The sequence below is a fragment of the Medicago sativa genome, chromosome 8, assembly GCF_051527215.1.
Source record: "Medicago sativa cultivar Bolivia chromosome 8, Bolivia_mono, whole genome shotgun sequence".
NCBI classification, from domain to species: domain Eukaryota; kingdom Viridiplantae; phylum Streptophyta; class Magnoliopsida; order Fabales; family Fabaceae; genus Medicago; species Medicago sativa.
Genome location: NC_140756.1, coordinates 36,583,517 through 36,605,436, shown reverse-complemented (window position 1 = coordinate 36,605,436; position 21,920 = coordinate 36,583,517).

Sequence of the window (21,920 nt, the reverse complement as noted above, 5' to 3'; positions counted from 1 at the left end):
ATATCAATAAAAATATACAGAGGTTCATCTTAGAACTCTAACCTAAAAAGATTTAGTTACACATGGTAACTAAAAACAAATTACTAAAGATAAAAACATACCCTAGAAAATCAAGGAGAATATAGAAACTCTCCTGAAGCTCCAAAGTGGCCTTCCTCTTGAACTTCTCCAGTTCTGAACGAGATATTCTGAATGAGGAAGGCTGGTATTTATAGTGAGAGTTTCTACCTGGGTTAGGGTTAAAAGTGCGGGCTTTACCCAAAATGTAAGTAGGAAAAGACAGTAGCGCCCTGACTTTTTGCATGTACGGGGCGCATAACAAATGCACGGGGCGCATAGTTAGCACCCCAATCCATGCCCTAGCTAGGCGCATTCTGCCTTTCTTCCAGACCCAATCTCTGATTTTCCGTCGTTTTTAGGTCTTCGTCTTCAAATGACTTGCCTCGGTACTTTGGAACAGAATTCCTCTCATTTATAAGTCTTCTGAGGCCTATTGGGTCTTTATTCTTGTTACTTGAATCTTCACAATTCTTTGAATGTTCTTGATTTGCCGATTTGCATGATTTCTTCGTGAATTACTTCAAAAACCCCCTAAAATTGCTACGTTTCGGGAAAACTAGAATTACAGACTCAAATATGGAAAACATTACAAAAGTCCAGAAATCATAGGCAATCATAGGCAATCCTTTTAGCTGTTAAAACCTACTGAAAATGACAAAAAAACATGCTAAGAATAACGTAAGATGACTTATCATCACCTTTCGAGAAGGACGATTGCGACCCGGAAAATGAAAAAAATTCATTACCTTAGAAAGCCTTATCGCCAATACTTTTGAAAGGAGTTTATATAAACTTCCAAGAAGAGAAACTGGATGATATTCTTCCAAAGACATCAGTTCTTCACCTTCGGAATCAAAGTCACAAAGAATGAAAGAAAGCTCTTTAGAAGCTTCTAGTTGGAATAGAATTGATCAAACATTACTCGAACTTCATGTTTCGAAAGATACCAAAATTCTTTGACGAAAGGGAAATTGAAACCGTTGGGACCCGGGCTTTTATTACCATCAATTTCCTTCACCACCAATTCGATCTCCAATAGGGAGAAATGAAACTGTATATTGTTGTGGTGGAGGAACTCATAACCGAAAATGGTCACGGCGAAGGAACACATAATCAAAAACCGTTAGGACGGAGAATCATCGAACGATCCCCTCCTTCTATCACCAAATGATCTATCATCTGAAGATTATAGTTCTGAAATGGTGATTCACAGTGCTCTAGTGTGAAGGAGGATGAGCTTCCACAGCGGAGGAGAAAGGTGTACGCAGACCTGTTTGTGCTCCAATGCTCAAGTCACTATTTAGAGGTGGTTATGTGCGAAAAGTGGTGGAAATTGAATGTGTACCTTGAAGGTGATGCTAAGTCACCTTTATATTGGTGCAAAGGCTTCTAATAATCCATGTGTGATGTGGTGCGATCAACGGAGGCGGTTAGAGATGAAATCAATGGCAGAGATTGGCTTGAGGCATGTTTGAGTGCGGTGATATGCACAAAACCAAGCGTGCACCTTCAGTGTATTTTGGCCTTGTATGCTCTTGGGTTTTGTCTCTTTTGGGATGTTTTCACAAGGCTCTGGTCAAATCCAGAACACTTTCTGATATTTCTTCGAAATATATTCTAAATATGTTTGAAATTTACCTTAATTATGTTTGTATTATGTTTGCAATATTCTTTTCCTTAGTCTGAAATCCGTTTGAAACCAAATCAAATTAACTCAAATATCGATGTATAGATTTGCTGGAATTCTGTCTGAAATCTATTTGAAGGAATCTGGGACAGATGTTTTCCATTTACCACGAGGAGACGGGATACTTTCGTACGAAATCCGTTCGAAATGCATAATCTATTTGAAAACCGTCTGAAGTTTGTGGCCATTCCATCTCTACTTCGTCCCTAAATATATATCTGCAAAAGTGAAATTTTTCTAGTAATGATAGTTGAAATCTTAGTCTCCTTTGGAAAAATTGTTATATAAAATGTTGTTCCTTGACCATTCCATGGAAATTTGGATGATGGATGCTTTGGTTGGGTTGTCTATTTTCCCTCTTGAAACTTCCCTTTATTTCCCTTAAGTTTGCCCTCTCTCTCTAGGCTTCTCCACCACATTCTCTGTTGGAACAAAATGTGTTTAACAATGAACCTTAAAGAGTTTTGATGATAACAAGGTATTAAAAATTGTAAATTGGACTAGCTAATATTTGTTCAAGTGTACTGGACCATAGTTAAAAATTTACATCTTATAAAGGTTCTGAAGAACAAAAAGAGAGCTAAGGAATTAAGAAAAGTAAGCTTGAAAGCATCTGAAGAAAAGTGCATCTGAACGTAAAAGTGCTCCTGAAGAATGATGACATCATCCGAAGCTGAAGGTCATCAGAAGCTGAAAGTCATCAGAAGCGGATAGTCATCAGAAGCGGATAGTTCAGAAGCGACTTCATCAGAAGCTGGAGCTCATCAAAAGCTGATTATCACCAAAAGCTGAAGATTCAAAGATCAACACTTCAAAAGATGTCTATTGGAGTCGAAAACACTGAAGAAGACTAGTGGATGGTTGCAACGGTCATTTTGGTGAAGATTTGAAGGCTTTGGAACCTTATCTTCAAAAAGCGTTGACATTGTACTTTGTACGAACTGTACAACCACCATCTCCACTACTCTGTTTTGTGTCTACGCTACAGGACTAGAAAACAGCTCCAGAATAACAGCTATGCATGCAAAGATGTTCCTTCACAATGGGAATGGATTTGAAATTGGTTCTTCATAGGAAAACAACCAAATCAAGCAAAAGATCATTGGTGAAAGATCAAGCTTCAACAACGACTCTTTGATGCGCTGGAAATTTCACAACGTCTCTTTCACACCTCTATATAAAGGAGTAAAGACTTAGAGATTTGGCAATGTTGAACGAAAGACTCACAACATTTTTACAAGTGCCAAACCTCTACTGAAATTGTTCTGCATTCACTTAGAATTTTTGTGTCTCAAAGTCATATCTTAGAAATTCTTAAGTCTTAGAGTCTGTATCTGATGTGTATTATGAGCACCTTTGATTGCATATCAAGTGTTCAATCTTAAACAATTTTCTGTGTAATTTTGTTTAGAAGTCTCTTGCAGTTGTGCTTGAGCAAAGGAAGTCTCTTGTAGTTGTGCTTGAGCATAGAAGTCTCTTGATTGTGTTCTTGAGCATAGGAAGACTCTTGCAAAGTGTGCTTAAGCAAAGGAAGTCTCTTGCAGGTGTGCTTGAGCAATTGTAATCAGATATTACTCTTAGTGAAATCTCCTTGGAAGTGCAAGGGGGACTGGACTACTTCCGGATTGTGGAAGGAACTAGTATAGTTGCTTTGTGTCGTTCTTCTTCTTCTCTCTCTCTCTCTCTGTTTTATTCCGCTGCATCTGATTTTCTTATTATCACTTTAGAAGCTGTCTCACTTAGCTTCTGACCAGTGTGTTCAGTTTTTAGGAGAAATTGAAGAATTTTCCAAAACACAATTCAACCCCCCCTTCTTGTGTTTTTCTCACCTTCAATTGGTATCTAGAGCCTTGGTCTGTTGTTAACACTTAACCGTGCAACAGTAAAAGATCTGAGAAAAACATGTCTGGTCCTATTCCTACTCCTACTCCTGGTCAAACTAGCTATAATAATGTCTCACATGATTATAGTGATAGTAAGAAATCCAGTGTTGGAAAGATTCCAAAGTTCAATGGAGATGCTGAAGAATTTTCTTGGTGGAAAACCAACTTCTATAGTTATATCATGAGCTTAGATGAAGAACTATGGGATATACTAGAAGATGGTGTTGGTGACTTGGTTTTTGATGAAGAAGGAGCTGTTGTGGATAGAAAGAAACATACTCCTGAGTTGAAGAAACTCTACAAGAAGTATCATATTATCAGAGGAGCTCTTGTCACTGTTATTCCAAAAGCAGAGTACATGAAGATGAGTGACAAGTCCACTGCTAAAGCTATGTTTTCTTCTCTCTGTTCAAATTATGAAGGCAGCAAGAAGGTCAAAGAAGCAAAGGCCCTCATGCTTGTATATCAGTATGAGTTATTCAAGATGAAGGATGATGAAACTATTGAGGAGATGTACTTAAGGTTTCAAACCTTAGTCTCTGGGCTACAAATCCTAAAGAAGAGTTATGTTGCTTCTGACCATGTGAGCAAGATACTCAGAAGCTTGCCTGCCAGATGGAGACCAAAGGTGACTGCCATTGAGGAAGCTAAAGATTTAAACACTTTAAGTGTCGAAGATCTTGTTAGTTCTCTCAAAGTTCATGAGTTAAGTCTTAATGAACATGAGTCTACTAAGAAGAGTAAATCAATAGCTCTTCCATCCAAAGGCAAGTCATCAAAAGCTCTCAAAGTGGTTGAATCTGAAGAAGAAGAACAATCAAGTTCAGATTCTGAACCAGATGCTGCTGAAATGGCCATGCTCTCCAACAGACTTCAGTATCTGGCCAAGAAGAACAAAAAGTTTCTAACCAGAAGGAGCAACTCCAGAAGCTCAAGGAAAGAGATCAGAAGGGATGTTTCAACTGTAAGAAGCCTGGACACTTCATTGCTGAATGCCCTGATCTTCAGAAGGAGAAGACAAAGGACAAGTCAAAGAAGTCAACATTCAAACCAAGCAAATTCAAGGAGCAGATTAAGCAGATTTTAATGGCAACCTGGGATGATTTAGGAAGTGAATCTGGATCTGATAAGGAGGAAGCTGATGAAGACGCAAAGGTAGCTGTTGGGTTAGTAGCTACAACAACTTCAGAAGCAGGATCAGATTTAGACTCAGAAGATGAAAATGAGGTATATTCTAAAATTCCCAGAGATGAACTTGTTGAGTCACTTAAAGAACTTCTTACACATTTTGAAGTAAGAAACAATGAGTTGAAGGATTTAAAAGAAAAATATGATGATTTGGTAAAACAGCAAAAATCAACTCTATTGGATCTGAAAGCTTCTGAACAAGGACTTAGGGGCTTTGACTTCATGTGTAAAACATATGAAGATCAGCTCAGGTTCTTATGTCAAGCTACAGGAAAAGTGTAATGAAAAACCTTTAAGCAACCATGAAATTGCACTTGAAGATTTTATCATATATTGCATTGACAGAAGCAGAGTGGCTTCTATGATTTATAGCATTTACAAGAACAATGGCAGAGGAATTGGTTTTCCAGAAGTGAGACTTGAGAAAACCAATCTAAAATCCTATTGTGAATGCACCAAGGAAGGATTGAAAACCTTCTTTGTACCTGAAGGTGCTGAGTTGGAAACTGTTGTTCAATCAGAACCTGAAGCTTCTAGCTCTAAGGCAAAGATTACTTCAAAGCCAAAGAACTCTAAGCCAAAGGCTATGATCAAATCTGATTCCAAGACTTCAAAGGTTAGGATCCTGAAAAGATCAGAACTTATTCCTAATCTGAGGTTCTGAAGTCTAAGTTTCAGAAGAAGACAGTTACTACTTCTGAAGTACCAAAACCTGAGGTGATGGTTAATCAGAAGCAACCCAACTCACAGCACAAGGTACAAGAAGTGAAGAGTAAATCATTAAGTACTAACCTTCCAGGACCCATAGGAAAATGGGTACCTAAATCCAAAAATGTCAATGATGCAGGTATGTCTAAGAGCGGCGCCAAAGCAAAGATCATGGTACCTAGACAGTGGTTACTCAAGACACATGACAGGAGAGAAGTCCATGTTCCTCAGCCTAACAATGAAAGAGGGAGGAAATGTGAAATTTGGAGGCAACCAGTCTGGCAAGATCATAGGTACAGGAACCATTGGTAATTCCTCTACCTCAATTAATAATGTATGGTTGGTAGATGGTCTTGAACATAGCCTTTTGAGCATTAGTTAATTTTGTGATAATGGTTATGATGTGCTTCTTGAGAAAACCAACTGTACTGTAATCAACAAGGAAGACAAATCCATTGTGTTCAAGGGAAAGAGAGTTGATAATGTCTATAAAATCAATTTTTCTGAACTGGTTGATCAGAAGGTGATTTGCCTTCTATCAATGAATGATAAGAAATGGATGTGGCACAGAAGGTTGGGACATGCTAACTGGAGATTAATTTCTAAGCTTAGTAAGTTACAACTTGTCAAAGGCCTACCAGACATTGACTATCATTCAGATGCACTCTGTGGTGCATGTCAGAAGGGAAAAATTGTGAAATCATCTTTTAAAACCAAAGACATTGTTTCAACATCCAGACCCTTAGAACTACTCCATATTGATTTGTTTGGACCAGTCAGTACTACGTCCTTATATGGAAGTAAATATGGATTAGTCATTGTTGATGATTACAACAGATGGACTTGGGTGAAATTCCTGAAAAGTAAGGATCATGCATATGATGTGTTCAGTAACTTCTGCAGACTAATTCAAATTGAGAAAGAGTCAAAGATTTTGACAATCAGAAGTGATCATGGTGGATAATTTGAAAATGAGCCATTTGAAGCTTTTTGTGAAAACATGGAATTGCACATGAATTCTCTTCTCCTAGAACTCCACAACAAAATGGGGTTGTAGAGAGAAAGAATAGAACTTTACAAAAAATGGCCAGAACCATGATCCATGAAAACAATTTGGCAAAACATTTTTGGGCAGAAGCAGTTAATACAACATGTTATGTTCAGAACAAGATCTATATCAGACCTATTTTGGAGAAAACAGCATATGAACTCTTTAAAGGAAGAAAACTCAATATCTCTTACTTTCATCAATTTGGATGTACATGTTACATTCTGAATAACAAGCTCTACCTAAAGAAATTTGATGCCAAGGCCCAAAGAGGAATCTTCTTAGGTTACTCTGAAAGGTCAAAGGCATACATAGTGTATTATTCAGAAAAACTTTGTGTTGAAGAATCTATGCACGTCAGATTTGATGACAAAGAGCTTGAAGATAAAACTTCAAAGCAAGGTTAAAGTGTTGCAGAGCTACAGGTTCCTGAAGATACTCTAGAACCTGATCAGATAGCTGAATCTAAAGACAGTCCAGAAGCTGAACCCACATCAGAAGCACAAGATGAAGTTGCTTCTGATGAAGCACAAGATGGCTCACATCAAGCAGATCCTCCCAGAAACACATTCAAGCATAAGTCTTCACATCCTGAGCAGCTAATCATTGGAAACAAAGATAGTCCAAGAAGAACAAGATCATACTTCAGACAAGAAGAATCAATGATTGGACTAATCTCAATGGTTGAACCTACAACAGTTGATGAAACACTTTCAGATGATGGATGGATCTTAGCTATGCAAGAAGAGTTTAATCAATTTCAAAGAAATGATGTGTGGGATCTGGTACCCAAACCTCAGCACAAGAACATTATTGGAACAAAATGGGTATTCAGAAACAAGTTGAATGAGCAAGGAGAAGTAACAAGAAACAAAGCAAGACTTGTTGCACAAGGGTATAGTCAACAAGAAGGCATTAATTACACTGAAACAATTGCTCCAGGTGCAAGATTGGAAGCAATCAGGTTACTTCTTTTCTACGCAGTTAATCATGGCATAATATTATATCAGATGGATGTCAAGAGTGCTTTTCTTAATGGAGTCATTGAAGAAGAAGTGTATGTCAAACAACCACCTGGATTTAAGGATATTAAGTATCCTGACCATGTTTTTAAACTGAAGAAATCACTATATGGCTTGAAACAAGCTCCCAGAGCTTGGTATGATAGACTAAGTAATTTCTTAATCAAAAATGATTTTAAAAGAGGACAGGTTGATACAACACTCTTCAGAAGGACCCTTGGGAAAGATATTCTTGTTGTGCAAATATATGTTGATGATATAATATTTGGTTCTACTAATGCATCTCTTTGCAAGGAATTCTCTAAGTTAATGCAGGATGAATTTGAAATGAGCATGATGGGAGAGCTGAAGTCCTTCCTTGGCATTCAAATCAACCAATGCAAAGAAGGAGTTTATGTTCATCAATCAAAGTATACAAAGGAGCTTATGAAGAAGAAGATTGTAAAGTGATGAACACTCCAATGCACCCTACGTGCACCTTAAGCAAAGAAGATGAAGGAGCTAAAGTAGATCAGAAGCTGTACAGAGGTATGATTGGTTCTTTGTTATACCTCACTGCATCTAGGCCAGATATTTTGTTCAGTGTATGCTTGTGTGCATGATTCCAATCAGATCCTAGAGAATCTCATATGACTGTTGTCAAGAGAATCTTCAGGTATTTGAAAGGAACAACTAATCTTGGACTCCTTTATAGGAAATCCTTAGATTATAAGCTAATTGGATGTGATGTTGATTATGCTGGTGATATGATTGAAAGAAAGTCAACCAGTGGCAATTGTCAATTTCTAGGTGACAATCTTATATCCTGGGCTAGCAAAAGACAAACAATTATTGCTATGTCTACAGCAGAATCAGAATACATTTCAGCTGCAAGTTGTTGTACACAACTACTTTGGATGAAACATCAGTTGGAATACTATCAGATAATTGCTAACGGTATTCCCATTTATTGTGATAATACTGCTGCTATTTGTTTGTCTAAAAATCCAATTTTGCATTCAAGAGCTAAGCATATTGAAATCAAACACCATTTTATCAGAGATTATGTTCAAAAAGGAGTTTTAGATATACAATTCATTGATACTGAGAATCAATGGGCTGATATATTTACTAAGCATTTAACTGTTGAAAGGTTTGATTTATAAAGAAAAATTTGAACATGCACTACGTGGATGATTAAATTTTGCTTGCTCCTGAATAGGATTTTAGGTTCTGAAGTCAGTTCAGAAGAAGTGGTCCATCAGAAGCTCTTTATTGAGGTTTTGAGGAAAACTCGCTTCTGATGATGACGTCAGCATCTGAAGTCCAGAAGCTGGATTTTATGCTTCTGAATAGTAGAGTTAATGGAAAAGTTGGGAGTTACTTTTTATGGTAACTTCTGGCCCACTAACGTGGTAGTTACTCTGAGAATTTCTGACGTGGCCTGTCTGTATTGGTGTATAACTCAAAAGGGCAATGATGATTTAATAGCTTTGAAAGTACTTTCACGCGCCCCCAATTTTGTCATTAATGTTATGTTTGTTTGTCTCTTTTGAATTGCAATCGTTTTTACTCTTAACACTTTGTCAATTCACAGACTACTCACTTCACAACAAACACTTTTCTTTCGAACCTGTTCTTGCGAAGTTAGCGCATTCTCTCAACCCTAGAACACTAAAAGTATCATCTTCATCTCCAATCAAATGGCATCATCAAGCTCAAATGCTCCAGAATCTACCTCAAACATGCAACCTCAAAGTGTTCCAGAATTAGGGTTGGTCATCAAACCAAAGACCATGTCTATTTCTGAAGAAAATTTGATTGTTCAAAAGGAAACACCTTTTGACTTCACTTCTCTGGAGAAATACGATGTGAAGTTGGAAGCCTACATCAAACCATAGAAGCTACATGGTTACTTCCTTATGTTGAATGGTCCAACATTTGAGAATCTGGTAAAGGACTTCTGGTTAAGAGCTGAAGTCTACGACAAGGAAGCAGCAAGACAGGAAAAGAAAAGGGCTGTAAAGAAAGATTCAAGTCTAAAAGGAAAAAACAGAGAAGAAATGGGTTTAAAACCTTTTGAAGGAATGGAGATTAGACCTGCAGTAATGGGTATCCCAGTAGTCATCACAGAAAGAGCAATTTCCAAAGCCTGCAAGGTATCCTCAAAAGGATTCTTCAAATGGGATGTCAGTTCAGATGATGTTCTGTTACAGAGCTTCGTGAATCTGTTCTACAAAGGAAATCCTAAGACTAAGACTGCGGAAATGGAGGTGTGTCACAGATTGTTGTTAAAGTTCTGTGCACATTGCTTCTTTCAAAGAGGATGAGGAGCTGATCAACCAAATAAGGATCATCAACTAGCATTGTACTCAATGGCTACGTTTCAAAGAATTGATCTTCCAAAGTACTTGTTGCATCATCTGTGTTGGGCTATTAAAGAAGGTATCAGCAAGGAAAGAAAGCAAATACCTTATGGAAGGCTTCTGTCAGAAATCTTTCCTCAAGGAAAGCTGCTGGAGATTCTGAGGAATTTCAAACAAGCTTTTGATAGCTGTTTCTCAGTTTCAACCTCAGACCGCATCTGGAACAACAAATCCTTGTATGCTATGAAGGTCATCAGCAAACTTCCTGTTGATGAAAAATGGGTAGAACTGACCACAGCTGAGTCAGAACCATTGAAGAATTTTCCCTCAATTCTTCAAGAAAACAATGCTTAGGTTCTGGCCAGTCTGGTAGCTGCTCATGCCAGAGAATCAGGAGTCAACATTGTAGCTGTTGCTGCTGCTCCTGATGTATCTAAAGGAAAGAGGGCCAGAACCAGCTCTGACTCTGACGCTGTTGGTACAAAGAAATAGAAAATTGGTGCTACTTCTATTCCCAAGAAGAAGAAAAAGCAAGCATCAGAGCCAATCTTCACTCCAATGGTGGAAGTAATTTCAGACATGAAGAAGAAGGCTGATGTGCAAGCTGCTCAGATGTTAGCTTAACAGAAGGAAAGGGAAGCTAAGAAAAGGAGGGATATGGATGAAAGGCTTAAAGCCTCAGGCCATGAAAAATGTGATGAGTTCTTCAAGGAGAAGTCTGTGCAAGTCAAGGAAGTGGCTGATAAAGCTTCTAAGAAGGTTGGTGCTTCAGAAGTTGTTCTACAAGTTGATGTTGTTGAAAACATAGAGCAAGGTCAAAAGGATCAGGGAGAGAATCTTGGAACAGCAGAAGCTGATGCTTCAGGTTCTATTCCTTCAGCTGGTGCACCAGTATCCACTTCAGAAGCGGATAACTCTGTCAAGGTATGTCAGATTCCTGTCAGCTCTACCCTCATCTCACCCTCTTCATCACAACCATCAGCACCTGAACAAACAGAAGACACTTCTGTCTTGGACAATCTTGTTAATCACTACTCAAGTGAATTACCTAAAGATAAGCCTAACTCAGAGAAAGCCTCGGAAACAACCCCAGAAGCAGATGCTTCTGATAAAGTTGTTTCAGAAAGCCCCCAACAATATACACCTGAACCACATAAGACTCCATCACCCCAACATCAACAATCACCCAAAGCTGATAGTGACCCCCAACCCAACATTCAACCAGAGCAAACATCACCCCAACCAAACCCACAACCAGAGCAAACATCACCCCAACCAAACCCACATCCAGAGCAAACATCACCCCAACCAAACCCACAACTAGAGCAAACATCACCCCAACCAAACCCTCAACCAGAACAAACTTTACCCCAAGCTACTTCAATGGATATTGACAATCATCAAGTCAATCTCCAAGCCTCAACATCAACTGTACACGTTGCTTCTGACCAACCATCTTCTTCAACCCAACAACTCATCATCCCAACATCTAAACCTGTTCAAGATCTTTCTCTTAGTGACTCTGACCTAGAAATCCTTGAACAACCACCCCTGGATATATTGGAATCTGAGTACATTGACTATGAGCTACTTAAGATCCTTTCAGCGACGCATGATCTAGTACAGAACAGAAGGATGATTGATCTGCCATCAGCTTATGAAGAACAATGGGAATCCTTGCAGAAGAAAGCTACTGATCTGATAGCATCTGTAAGTAGAAAATGTATCAGAATCAAGACTGCTGATGTAAGGAGGTTTTTGAAGGGTCTGAAGTTAGCCAAGGGAGCTAGAGGTCCAAGGCTGCTTCTGACAAATGAGCCATTCTACGCAGAGGGAGATTATATGACAAGAGAAGCTAGGATGTTCAAGCTACTAAGGCAGAAAATGGCAAAGCAACAGGAGGAAGCTAAAGCAAGGGAAATTGCTCTTCTTCAGAGGCAACAATCTCTTGAAGAACTGGTGAAGAAGCAAACAGAACAAATGGAGAAGATGATGAAACAACAACAAACAGAACCTTAGTTGCACACCCTAGTGTCTATTTTCTTTGTTGTTTGTTTTAGTTGTTTCAGTTCTTGCTTCTGAACATTTCATGCTTTAAATTTCCTACTGTTTCTGAATGCTTAGTTGATTCTGATTCTTAATGCCTGGATATTTTTGTTCATAGATATATTCATTGCTCTGATTTACTGATTTATTTATGCTCTGATTATATTTTGATAAGATTATAGGTTCTGATTGTAGTTATACTCTCTTCATGTTTGAGTTTTTCTCAAATCTTTTTGTCTTTATTACTTATTTGCTTTTTCCTAATGACAAAAGGGGGAGTATATGTGATAGTATTTAAAGGCTATGAGCCCCATTAATGATATTTGAAAATTATTTTGAAACACTTCTATCTTTTTTACCTGAAAGGTATAAGCTATGAACGAAAGAAGGAGTATTAAAGTCAACTTGTTAATTAGATTAACAACAATTGATCAATTTTAAATACTATTGTTTGTCATCATCAAAAAGGGGGAGATTGTTGGAACAAAATGTGTTTACCAATGAACCTTAAAGAGTTTTGATGATAACAAGGTATTAAAAATTGTAAATTGGACTAGCCAATATTTGTTCAAGTGTACACGACCATAGTTAAAAATTTACATCTTATAAAGGTTCTGAAGAACTAAAAGAGAGCTAAGGAATCAAGAAAAGGAAGCTTGAAAGCACCTGAAGAAAAGTGCATCTGAACGCAAAAGTGCTCCTGAAGAATGATGACGTCATCAGAAGCTGAAGGCCATCAGAAGCTGAAAGTCATCAGAAGCGGATAGTCATCAGAAGCGGATAGTTCAGAAGCGACTTCATCAGAAGCTGGAGCTCATCAGAAGCTGATTATCACCATAAGCTGAAGATTCAAAGATCAACACTTCAAAAGTTATCTATTGGATTCGAAAACACTGCAGAAGACTATTGGATGGTTGCAACGGTCATTTTGGTGAAGATTTGAAGGCTTTGGAACCTTATCTTCAAAAAGCGTTGACGTTGTACTTTGTACGAACTGTACAACTACCTTCTCCACTACTCTGTTTTGTGTCTACGCTACAGGACAAGAAAACAGCTCCAGAATAACAGCAATGCCTGCAAAGATGTTCCTTCACAATGGGAATGAATTTCAAATTAGATCTTCATAGGACAACAACCAAATCAGGAAAAAGATCATTGGTGAAAGATCAAGCTTCAACAACGACTCTTTGATTCGCTGGCAATTTCACAACGTCTCTTTCACACCTTTATATAAAGGAGTGAAGACTTAGAGATTTGGCAATGCTGAACGAAAGACTCACAACATTTTTACAAGTGTCAAACCTCTGCTGAAATTGTTCTGAATTCACTTAGAATTTCTGTGTCTCAAAGTCATATCTTAGAAATTCTTAAGTCTTAGAGTTTGTATCTGATTTGTATTGTGAGCACCTCTGATTGTATATCAAGTGTTCAACCTTAAACAATTTTCTGTGTAATTTTGTTTAGAAGTCTCTTGCAGTTGTGCTTGAGCAAAGGAAGTCTCTTGCAGTTGTGCTTGAGCATAGAAGTCTCTTGATTGTGTTCTTGAGCATAGGAAGACTCTTGCAAAGTGTGCTTGAGCAAAGGAAGTCTCTTGCATGTGTGCTTGAGAAATTGTAATCAGATATTACTCTTAGTGAAATCTCCTTGGAAGTGCAAGGGGGACTGGACTACTTCCGGATTGTGGAAGGAACCAGTATAATTGCTTTGTGTCGTTCTTCTTCTCTCTCTCTGTTTTATTCCGCTGCATCTGATTCTGATTATCACTTTAGAAGCTGTCTCACTTAGCTTCTGACCAGTGTGTTCAGTTTTTAGGAGAAATTGAAGAATTTTTCAAAACACAATTCAATCCCCCCCCCCCCCCGCCTCTCTTCTTGTGTTTTTCTCACCTCCATTCTCTTCTCTCCTAGGAAAAATAAAAATATGTGTTCAACATTGTGTGTCTCTTTCTCTTGCTAACAACAAATTTAAACTCAGTACAAACACTTTCCTTCAATTTCACCAAGTTCACTCCTCATGGTGTTTCTGATATATCCTTCCAAGACTCAAGTAGTCAAGTACTGTTGTAGCCTTTTAATTTTCATTCAACTAATTCTAAAATATTGTATATAACCATATTTTATCTCAATTCCGAGAACTCTTTCTTTGTTTGTAACCCAAATTTCCACTTCATATCATTGTTTCGCAACATATATATCAAAGTAACTTTTAAAACCATAATCCAACAGAGTTATTTAAGATATGGTAGTAAGTTACAATATCTGCACCCTTGTTTTCTTAGCGGAATTCATCCTACTAAACCGAAGTTCGGTCGGAATATGAATAAAGTATGATCAAGAATTTTTCCCATCAAAAATCGAACTTTGGTTCTCCAAACAATTCGACTTAGTGAGAGCACATTAATCATTTGAGCCCAGGGTCGTCCCTGGGGAGGTGCAAACAGCTCAATGGTGCTGGGCCTCCCCAATTTTAAGGGCCAAAATATTTTTTTTTAATATATAATGCTCTGAAAATAATAATATATAGGCGTAGTATTGATGTATTGACAACAAAAAGTGTGTGGCCCAGTGGTAAAATTTGGCGGTGTGATGCTTAGAGGCCACAGTTCAACTCCCAGGGTTGGCATTTTATTTTATTTTATTTTATTATTTTTTCAGTTGTATTTTGTTCCATCAGGGTCTTTTTTGGGCTAATTTTATTGGAATTGATGTCTATATTACATCAATATTTTCTCTTCTCCTTCTAATTACATACAAATAAAAGTATAATATTACTTTTTTTTATAGTACTTATAATTTTTGGCATATACTTGTCGTATAAAAGCACAAAGATCTAACAACAAACATTATAATTATTTCTAAGAAAATTATTTTAACTATAATGTTTTTATTTATTTTATAATTACTAAGAAAATTAAATAAAATAAAAAACATTATAGTTTTTTTCTTTTAAAAAAATTGTATTTTTTTAGGGGCTTATTTATATTAAGAGAGCCGGGTCTCTTATTTCACAGGGACGGCCCTGTTTGAGCCCAATCACTTAGGTGTGTATTTGTAATCAAGGTACTCGTTTCAAAATACAGTTAAAACTCTATAAATTAATAATGTCAGGACCGGAGAAATTTATTAATTTAGCGAGTTATTAATTTATCGATAAATTAATAATTATTAATTTAAAGAGTTTTTCAGTAATTATACTGTACATACCAAACAAAAAGACAAATTAGTCTATGCCTCTTAGAATTACGTTGCAGCGAACTTTGGGACTCAACGTAAATTAGTAACTACTGTGTTCATATGCATTGGAAATCAATAATGACTTTTGAAGTACAGTAAATGTAAACAAGAGGAACAAATGTGTTCAATGTATTCTTAATATATTTTTTTCACTTTCTATGAATTATTAATTTATGATTTTCTTGGGACCAAAAATTATAAAGGGATCTCCCGAAAAATTATTATCTTATTATTTTATCGAGTTTTTCAATTTTTTACATTGGCCCAAGTCGGGACCGGAAAATTTATTATTTTAGAGAGTTTATTAATTTACCGAATATTAATTTAAAGAGTTTCTACTGTGTTGTATATACTATTCAAGATTAAGTGGCAATCTCCACAGGCATCTTCAAGAATCCTTTTCCATTGGAGTAAAAGATATTCTTGAGGAATTTGTTTATTGCAAGGTTGGAGAGAACCTCGAAGTACTGTTCTGCTTCAACGTTAGAGGTAAAACACCAGCCATGTTGGAGCTCAGAATTAGGATAATAAGCGCATAAACTCCCAGTTCCCTTCTTGATGCAGTCGTGGTGAGATTGACATAAGTTGGGATGTTCCTCGACTGCCTTCGTAATAGTTAACTGTGGTCGGCAAAACCCAGCCAATCCTGCCGCTGCTATACAACCACAACCACTGCTACAATGATATGACAGCAGGGCTGGCCTAAGGGCCAAGCAACCCAAACAAGGGCTTTAGGTCTCAAAATTTTGGGTGAAAAAAGTAGGCCTCTAAAAAAAAAAATTTTTACCAAAAAGACCTCAGTTACTCTTGGTCATGAATTCAAATTTTGGTCTCCACAAAATTCATTTTATATAAATATTATGTTAAAAAAATAATAAATTTAAAGTTCACATTAATATTTTTGATTTAGGCCTTTTAATTTGTTGACAGTTGATATGGCGAGAACAGTTGTTAGTTAGGTACTTAATGATTTTGTAATTGAAATACTACGCCAATATTTTGGAGTTGATTCAGATTAATTTCTCATGAGTTTCTAAGATATAAAAAATAAATAAAAATGCGTGGTATATGTTAATGCCAAAAATGGTAAATACAGACAGATTGTAGCGAGAAAGACGACAGTAAAAGCAAGCTTTCCAGAAGCCATTGTTTGATTGAAAGAAATAATTACCTAGATAGAGCTTTGATTTGCATTGCATTAGTTGATTCTAGGATGCAACAATATATAGAGATATCGTGATAACAGCAACAATTAGAGTGTGTTTGTTTCAAGTGTAGCAAATTTATTCCTAGGAATAACATTCCTTGGAATATAAAAATAGAAATTTTATTCCAAGGTATTTAGAAAAAAGATGTTTGGTTAACATTATAATATTCCAAGGAACCTTAAAAATAGGGAATATAATAGGTAATTACATATAATTTTATTCCCATCTCCATGGGAACTTTATTCCCACCATTTTCTTTGGGAAAACTTTTCTATTCCCAGGAACATTTTATACCCGGGAATAAAATTTAGTAAACTTGTAACAAACGTAGGCATATGCATTTTTATGATTTTATTATCAGGAATCTATAAATATAACTTGAAACAAACACACCCTAACGCTTTTTGGTTACACAACAATAAGGCTAAATTTTCTTGAAGAATTTTGTCGTGATATATAGCAATGCTGTAAAAGCAATTGTATTAAATTTGGAGGCAAGGATCACGGGTTAAGTGAAGTTAAGGCTTAATACAATACAAAAGTAATTGCATTAAATTGGGAAGCAAGGTTCACGGGTTAAGTGAAGGTAAATAAAATAGGCTTAATGATGTCTTTAATCGTTGCAATTAGGCGCCATTTAAAAATTCGTCCCTATAATCGCTAATCCTTGCAAACTACCCTCGCAAAATTTAATCATTTAAAATTTGGTCCCTGAGCCCAGTTAATTACTGCCACGTCACTGATTAGCTGACGTGGCAGTGGGACTCAACAATTATGGACATGAGCAGACGAAAATGCCCCTAAAGGTCTTAGCCAAACGTGAAATGACACATTTACCCTTAAATCTTCTTCATTCACTCAAGAACATTCACTACCCCAGAACAATAGAACATCATGAACTCCAATCCAACTATGTCTTCATCACGTGCATGCTTCTGTTCTTGCAATCTTCCTCCAATCCAATTGTTCATTTCCCCTTCTTTTGTTTGATTTGCAACTCTTCTTCTCCCATGAACATCTTCAACATCCATGAATTAATAACCTAGGATTAAATATAAACAAACATGAATTTCCTATGAGTAAAACATTATGAGCTTCAAATCAACAAATTACAACAAACCCATTGTTCATCAACCAATAAAAATCAAACCCTTGTTCACAATTTCAACACCCAAGAAAGAAAAAAAAAACCCCTTTGTGGGATGAAAGAACCCTTTGTGAATGAAAAGCTGCAAAATTTGGGGATGAAGATTGAACATCGAAATCCCTTTTGATGAAGACGAAGCAGTCCAGAAAAGAGTAAGTAAAAACTTATAATTTTTGGGTGTCACAGATCCGATTGAAAAAGCAGAAGCTTTGGACGATAATTCGTGGGTGGTGGACGGTGAGATCTGCGTAGCAGCGAACCCAATAGCTCAAAACCGCCACCCAAATCGCCGGAATTCACCCAACCTGCATGGACTCCCTTTGAGCTAGATCCACCGCCGCCGAAATCGCCAGAATCCATGATTGGAGATAGGATGTACCTCCCCACATGTTTTGTTTTGTGTTTGTGTTGTTGTTGTTGTTTTGCATTGATGAACATTCACCAAAGTTATGTTTTTGTTGTTATTCATGTTGTTGGTGGTGGTGTTTGTTGCTGTTCAAGTTGTTCTGGGAGTGAAGAGATGAAGGTGGTTTATGTGAGGAGGAAGAAGTGGAGAAGTTGAATTTGAGGGCATTTTCGTCTGCTCATGTCCATAATTGTTGAGTCCCACGGCCACGTCAGCTAATCAGTGACGTGGCAGTAATTAATTGAGCTCAAGGACCAAATTTTAAATGATTAAACTTTGTGATGGTAGTTTGCAAGGATTAACGATTACATGGACGAATTTTTAAATGGCGTCTAATTGCAAGGACTAAAGACATCATTAAGCCAATAAAATATTGTTAAAAAAAATATAAAATTCATTCCATATACAATAAATGTGGTGGCTTGATGGTGAATAATTATTGGATCACGGGTTAAGTGAAGTTAATGCTTAATACAATACAAAAGTAATTGTATTAAATTGGAAAGCAAGGTTCACGGGTTAAGTGAAGGTAAATAAAATATGGGAAATATTAACAAGTGTCATCGGGACACTCTTTAAGCACTTTAAATGGTACGTTTTTAATGAAAAGTTATGTATTGAATGCATTGGAAATTGTAATAGTTAAGTTTTTAAAAGAGTAATTATTAATTTAGGATGCTTAAAAAGTGCCCCGGAGGCACTCGTTAATAAGACCCATAAAATATTCAATCCTTGGTTAAAAAAAATATAAAATTCATTCCATATACAATAAATGTGTTGGCTTGATGGTGAATAATTATTTTAATTTTTTAGGGAATAGTTATTTATTTATTTTAGTTTGTGTATGAGTGTGAGAGACGTGACAGAGTTATATCTGTGTTCAAAAAAATTTACATATTGCCTAAAAAGGTATTGCCCTAGCAACTTTTGGACAACAATTTTTATATGTTGCCTAAAAAAATGTTGCCATAGACAATAAATGTTGTGTGTATTTTAATTTTAATTGTTGTCGTGTGTATTTTAATTTTTTTTTACTGAAACTACGTAGATTTATATATGTAAAATTGTTCATGTTTTACAACTTTATATTTTGACGAAGTACTCAAAATGATTAATGCGGCATATGCTAAAATATTGTTAATGAAACAACTCAAATTTTATGTTACGAAAACCACATCAATATTTAACAAAATTATTTTACAAAAAACTATAAATAAAATGTGACAAAAGAGCATAGTTCACCGTATAAAGTGCAGGTGTCCTAATAACATTATTTATGTTTTCTCAACTGGGTAACCTCTTTTTATGAATGGTAAAACAAATTTTCACTTCTTATATCATTGTTATTAAGTTTGGCACCATACCGATATGAACTTTGAAATATAGAAGAATTTTTTTTTTTGGTTACAAAGCTAATCAAAGACAAAAGAAAAGAAAGCAAGAAATAAAAAGAAAACTAGGCCCTAGGGAAGAGGACTCCCGAAGCGTCACTCCGAAGCAGCAAGAGGAGGTCTTCCGGAGGAGCAGTGTGGATGACGAAATCAGCGAAATATGGAAGAATTAATGCCACATATACGTCAACTTTTATTTTCTTTACCAAAACCACACTCGCATCTCTTTTTCTTCTTCTAGATTGTGGTTTAGGATCAATATTTTTTATCCGAAATCACCCATCTAAATCAATTTCCTCCTTCTATTTTGTTTAAATAAGAGATTTTCATATTTATTTAGTTTCTCCCTTTGTGATTTTATTATCTAAGAGCGAATTAAGTTTGCTTTTTTTTTTCTGCCGTCTTGCTGCATTGTTTTGCTTTCTTGTCTGGTCTCGGTGTCTGTTCTGTTCAGATCGATAATTTGCACCATTTTAGTGCACATTAATGACTTTGAAATCTTCAACGTTATCCAGATACATTTTGGACACTTTAATTTTGTCATATTTGTAGGCTTTTCCATAATTGAAATCACTTTCCCATATGTTATTAATTTGGATGTTGTAAGTTTGTTCCAAGCTCATCCTATTCAATTGTGGCGATTTGATTTTTGTGTTGTTCGATGTATTTCTTTCAATTTAAATGAATGAATGTGTTATTTTTATAAAAGAAAAAAGGCATGAAATATGTATAGTAGTGGAAGAATTATAGAAAGAAAATGAGAATGATAAAATTATTTTTACAGTGATGACATATATTACAGTGGCACACCCATGCGCTTGCTACATTTATTGAAATTCAGATGGATATCTAAGAAAACCAAATGATTAGTTGGAGCAAAGATATTGCTTATTAAAAGTAGTAGTGTTAAATATGTTTTTGGTCCCTATAAATATACCAACTTTTCGTTTTAGTCCCTCTAAAATTTTCCTTCAATTTTTAGTCCCTATAAAATTTTCAAACACTACTTTTGGTCCTTATTTTTAAGTTATTTTTTGTATTTTTTAATGAAATTGTGCAGAAATGTGTAGAATATTGTAAAAAAAATCCCCCCCCAAAAATTAGAATTTTTTAACAAAACATGAATTAATTATGAATTTTTAACCGTCAAACATATAAAAATTCATATTAAATTTATGTTTCGTTAAAAAATTCTAATATTTTTTGGGAGAGATTCTTATAATATTATGAATTTTTCTGCAAAATTTTATTCAAAAATATGTACTCTACATATGAGTTTACTTTAAAAGAGGGACTAAAAAGTGAAGATGGAAAATTTTTTAGGGACTAAAAGTTGAAGGAAAATTTTAGAGGGACTAAAACGAAATGTTGGTATATTTATAGGGATCAAAAACATATTTAACCCAAAGTAGTATGTAGCTTCAAGTTACTACCTCCAGTGCTATTTATAATAGAAAGTTGAGTCAACAAAAGTCGATGCATCTGGTTCAAAAGTTCAGTCCAGTTACATCAACTTTTGTTGACGAAAATTTCTCTTATAAATAGGACTAGATGGAGTATAATGCATGGGTGATTTCTTGCTGCATGGACATATTAACATTAAGTGGCAATCTCCATAGGATTCTTCAAGAATTCTTTTCCATTGGAGTTAGAGATAGTCTTCTGGAAGTTGTATTTTGCAGGGTCGTTAGTAAGAATCTCGAAGTAGCGTTCTGCTTCGACGTTAGAGGTAAAACATCTGCCATGTTGGATTTCAAAATTGGGATAATAACCACAGAAGCTCCCACTTCCCTTTTTGATGCAGTCGTAGTGAGATTGACATCAGTTGGGATGATCCTCCACCACCTTCATCGCAGTTGATGTGGGAAAGCAAACACCACCAAATATTCCAAAAATGATGCAAGAACAACTTGGGCCACAATAATATCCCTCAAATACTATACAAGCAGTTCTTTCACATCCAGCTTCTACCTTCTTCATCGGTAATATTACTGCTAATGGAAAACTCGGTTAAAGTTCGAACAAATACAACCACATACCATGAATGCAAACTTATGGCCCTAGGTTATTGGTTATGTGGATCTTGACCCTCACTATCTTTCTAATATCATGTATATATTAAAAATTGAATACTTTTTTTTATCAGCCAAGAAGTAGGTTGGGCATCAAGGAGCGCCAAAAAATCCGAACTAGGTTGGTACCTAACTGAAACTCTCATCCTCTACTGCCTACTCCATATATATTATTAAAAAAGGGAAAAATAAATATGCAAGAGTGGACTAGGCCAAAACCATAGTTTTAAAAACCGGACCGGACCGGCCGGTCGAACCGGTTGAACCGGTAACCGGTAGGGTTACCGGTCCGGTCTGGTTATTGGATCGGCCATGTTAATGAACCAGTGAGAACCAGCATGAACCGGTCAAACCGGAATAACCTGGCGACCCGGTGATTTCTTCAAACCGGCCGGTTCAACGTTTGAACTCTATTTTTTTTTCAAAAAAATTGAAAAAAATGGCATCTAGATTTTAGTAGAGATAGAGAAAATCGG